Source organism: Musa acuminata, unplaced genomic scaffold (genome assembly GCF_036884655.1).
Source record: "Musa acuminata AAA Group cultivar baxijiao unplaced genomic scaffold, Cavendish_Baxijiao_AAA HiC_scaffold_1126, whole genome shotgun sequence".
Classification (NCBI taxonomy): domain Eukaryota; kingdom Viridiplantae; phylum Streptophyta; class Magnoliopsida; order Zingiberales; family Musaceae; genus Musa; species Musa acuminata.
In genome coordinates this window covers 5,595,125-5,600,124 of record NW_027021339.1, presented here as the reverse complement: position 1 = coordinate 5,600,124, position 5,000 = coordinate 5,595,125, and positions in this window count along the sequence as shown.

Below are 5,000 nucleotides of genomic sequence, written 5' to 3'. Positions count from 1 at the left end.
CGCGCAACGCAAGAACAGGCCAAAAACTGGCCAAAACGGCCCAAAAACGGGCCAAAACTGGCCATTTTTGGCTGCGCGAGCGAGCGGCGAGCGGCGGACAGCGAGCGAAGCGAGAGGCAGCACCGTCCCTGCTATACGAAAGCCCCATCCAGCCCTGTGCCACCCGGGGGGTTCCAGGGTGCTGAGATGGCTGACATTTTGCTCCGCTCACGACGGTCGCCGCGGCACACAAGAACAGCCCAAAAACAGGCCAAAACAGCCCAAAAACGGGCCAAAACTGGCCATTTTTGGCTGCGCGAGCGAGCAGCGAGCGGCGGACAGCGAGCGAAGCGAGAGGCAGCACCGTCCCTGCTATACGAAAGCCCCATCCAGCCCTGTGCCACCCGGGGGGTTCCAGGGTGCTGAGATGGCTGACGTTTTGCTCCGCTCACGACGGTCGCCGCGGCACGCAAGAACAGGCCAAAAACTGGCCAAAACAGCCCAAAAACGGGCCAAAACTGGCCATTTTTTGCTGCGCGAGCGAGCGGAGAGCGGCGAACAGCGAGCGAAGCGCGAGGCAGCACCGTCCCTGCTATACGAAAGCCCCATCCAGCCCTGTGCCACCCGGGGGGTTCCAGGGTGCTGAGATGGCTGACATTTTGCTCCGCTCACGACGGTCACCGCGCCACACAAGAACAGCCCAAAAACAGGCCAAAACAGCCCAAAAACGGGCCAAAACTGGCCATTTTTGGCTGCGCGAGCGAGCGGCGAGCGGCGAACAGCGAGCGAAGCGAGAGGCAGCACCGTCCCTGCTATACGAAAGCCCCATCCAGCCCTGTGCCACCCGGGGGGTTCCAGGGTGCTGAGATGGCTGACGTTTTGCTCCGCTCACGACGGTCACCGCACCACGCAAGAACAGGCCAAAAACTGGCCAAAACAGCCCAAAAACGGGCCAAAACTGGCCATTTTTGGCTGCGCGAGCGAGCGGCGAGCGGCGAACAGCGAGCGAAGCGAGAGGCAGCACCGTCCCTGCTATACGAAAGCCCCATCCAGCCCTGTGCCACCCGGGGGGTTCCAGGGTGCTGAGATGGCTGACGTTTTGCTCCGCTCTCGACGGTCACCGCGCAATGCAAGAACAGGCCAAAAACTGGCCAAAACGGCCCAAAAACGGGCCAAAACTGGCCATTTTTGGCTGCGCGAGCGGCGAGCGGCGGACAGCGAGCGAAGCGAGAGGCAGCACCGTCCCTGCTATACGAAAGCCCCATCCAGCCCTGTGCCACCCGGGGGGTTCCAGGGTGCTGAGATGGCTGACGTTTTGCTCCGCTCTCGACGGTCACCGCGCAATGCAAGAACAGGCCAAAAACTGGCCAAAACGGCCCAAAAACGGGCCAAAACTGGCCATTTTTGGCTGCGCGAGCGAGCGGCGAGCGGCGGACAGCGAGCGAAGCGAGAGGCAGCACCGTCCCTGCTATACGAAAGCCCCATCCAGCCCTGTGCCACCCGGGGGGTTCCAGGGTGCTGAGATGGCTGACGTTTTGCTCCGCTCTCGACGGTCACCGCGCAATGCAAGAACAGGCCAAAAACTGGCCAAAACGGCCCAAAAACGGGCCAAAACTGGCCATTTTTGGCTGCACGAGCGAGCGGCGAGCGGCGGACAGCGAGCGAAGCGAGAGGCAGCACCGTCCCTGCTATACGAAAGCCCCATCCAGCCCTGTGCCACCCGGGGGGTTCCAGGGTGCTGAGATGGCTGACGTTTTGCTCCGCTCTCGACGGTCACCGCGCAATGCAAGAACAGGCCAAAAACTGGCCAAAACGGCCCAAAAACGGGCCAAAACTGGCCATTTTTGGCTGCACGAGCGAGCGGCGAGCGGCGGACAGCGAGCGAAGCGAGAGGCAGCACCGTCCCTGCTATACGAAAGCCCCATCCAGCCCTGTGCCACCCGGGGGGTTCCAGGGTGCTGAGATGGCTGACGTTTTGCTCCGCTCTCGACGGTCACCGCGCAATGCAAGAACAGGCCAAAAACTGGCCAAAACGGCCCAAAAACGGGCCAAAACTGGCCATTTTTGGCTGCACGAGCGAGCGGCGAGCGGCGGACAGCGAGCGAAGCGAGAGGCAGCACCGTCCCTGCTATACGAAAGCCCCATCCAGCCCTGTGCCACCCGGGGGGTTCCAGGGTGCTGAGATGGCTGACGTTTTGCTCCGCTCTCGACGGTCACCGCGCAATGCAAGAACAGGCCAAAAACTGGCCAAAACGGCCCAAAAACGGGCCAAAACTGGCCATTTTTGGCTGCGCGAGCGAGCGGCGAGCGGCGGACAGCGAGCGAAGCGAGAGGCAGCACCGTCCCTGCTATACGAAAGCCCCATCCAGCCCTGTGCCACCCGGGGGGTTCCAGGGTGCTGAGATGGCTGACGTTTTGCTCCGCTCTCGACGGTCACCGCGCAATGCAAGAACAGGCCAAAAACTGGCCAAAACGGCCCAAAAACGGGCCAAAACTGGCCATTTTTGGCTGCACGAGCGAGCGGCGAGCGGCGGACAGCGAGCGAAGCGAGAGGCAGCACCGTCCCTGCTATACGAAAGCCCCATCCAGCCCTGTGCCACCCGGGGGGTTCCAGGGTGCTGAGATGGCTGACGTTTTGCTCCGCTCTCGACGGTCACCGCGCAATGCAAGAACAGGCCAAAAACTGGCCAAAACGGCCCAAAAACGGGCCAAAACTGGCCATTTTTGGCTGCACGAGCGAGCGGCGAGCGGCGGACAGCGAGCGAAGCGAGAGGCAGCACCGTCCCTGCTATACGAAAGCCCCATCCAGCCCTGTGCCACCCGGGGGGTTCCAGGGTGCTGAGATGGCTGACGTTTTGCTCCGCTCTCGACGGTCACCGCGCAATGCAAGAACAGGCCAAAAACTGGCCAAAACGGCCCAAAAACGGGCCAAAACTGGCCATTTTTGGCTGCACGAGCGAGCGGCGAGCGGCGGACAGCGAGCGAAGCGAGAGGCAGCACCGTCCCTGCTATACGAAAGCCCCATCCAGCCCTGTGCCACCCGGGGGGTTCCAGGGTGCTGAGATGGCTGACGTTTTGCTCCGCTCTCGACGGTCACCGCGCAATGCAAGAACAGGCCAAAAACTGGCCAAAACGGCCCAAAAACGGGCCAAAACTGGCCATTTTTGGCTGCGCGAGCGAGCGGCGAGCGGCGGACAGCGAGCGAAGCGAGAGGCAGCACCGTCCCTGCTATACGAAAGCCCCATCCAGCCCTGTGCCACCCGGGGGGTTCCAGGGTGCTGAGATGGCTGACGTTTTGCTCCGCTCTCGACGGTCACCGCGCAATGCAAGAACAGGCCAAAAACTGGCCAAAACGGCCCAAAAACGGGCCAAAACTGGCCATTTTTGGCTGCACGAGCGAGCGGCGAGCGGCGGACAGCGAGCGAAGCGAGAGGCAGCACCGTCCCTGCTATACGAAAGCCCCATCCAGCCCTGTGCCACCCGGGGGGTTCCAGGGTGCTGAGATGGCTGACGTTTTGCTCCGCTCTCGACGGTCACCGCGCAATGCAAGAACAGGCCAAAAACTGGCCAAAACGGCCCAAAAACGGGCCAAAACTGGCCATTTTTGGCTGCACGAGCGAGCGGCGAGCGGCGGACAGCGAGCGAAGCGAGAGGCAGCACCGTCCCTGCTATACGAAAGCCCCATCCAGCCCTGTGCCACCCGGGGGGTTCCAGGGTGCTGAGATGGCTGACGTTTTGCTCCGCTCTCGACGGTCACCGCGCAATGCAAGAACAGGCCAAAAACTGGCCAAAACGGCCCAAAAACGGGCCAAAACTGGCCATTTTTGGCTGCACGAGCGAGCGGCGAGCGGCGGACAGCGAGCGAAGCGAGAGGCAGCACCGTCCCTGCTATACGAAAGCCCCATCCAGCCCTGTGCCACCCGGGGGGTTCCAGGGTGCTGAGATGGCTGACGTTTTGCTCCGCTCTCGACGGTCACCGCGCAATGCAAGAACAGGCCAAAAACTGGCCAAAACGGCCCAAAAACGGGCCAAAACTGGCCATTTTTGGCTGCACGAGCGAGCGGCGAGCGGCGGACAGCGAGCGAAGCGAGAGGCAGCACCGTCCCTGCTATACGAAAGCCCCATCCAGCCCTGTGCCACCCGGGGGGTTCCAGGGTGCTGAGATGGCTGACGTTTTGCTCCGCTCTCGACGGTCACCGCGCAATGCAAGAACAGGCCAAAAACTGGCCAAAACGGCCCAAAAACGGGCCAAAACTGGCCATTTTTGGCTGCACGAGCGAGCGGCGAGCGGCGGACAGCGAGCGAAGCGAGAGGCAGCACCGTCCCTGCTATACGAAAGCCCCATCCAGCCCTGTGCCACCCGGGGGGTTCCAGGGTGCTGAGATGGCTGACGTTTTGCTCCGCTCTCGACGGTCACCGCGCAATGCAAGAACAGGCCAAAAACTGGCCAAAACGGCCCAAAAACGGGCCAAAACTGGCCATTTTTGGCTGCACGAGCGAGCGGCGAGCGGCGGACAGCGAGCGAAGCGAGAGGCAGCACCGTCCCTGCTATACGAAAGCCCCATCCAGCCCTGTGCCACCCGGGGGGTTCCAGGGTGCTGAGATGGCTGACGTTTTGCTCCGCTCTCGACGGTCACCGCGCAATGCAAGAACAGGCCAAAAACTGGCCAAAACGGCCCAAAAACGGGCCAAAACTGGCCATTTTTGGCTGCACGAGCGAGCGGCGAGCGGCGGACAGCGAGCGAAGCGAGAGGCAGCACCGTCCCTGCTATACGAAAGCCCCATCCAGCCCTGTGCCACCCGGGGGGTTCCAGGGTGCTGAGATGGCTGACGTTTTGCTCCGCTCTCGACGGTCACCGCGCAATGCAAGAACAGGCCAAAAACTGGCCAAAACGGCCCAAAAACGGGCCAAAACTGGCCATTTTTGGCTGCACGAGCGAGCGGCGAGCGGCGGACAGCGAGCGAAGCGAGAGGCAGCACCGTCCCTGCTATACGAAAGCCCCATCCAGCCCTGTGCCACC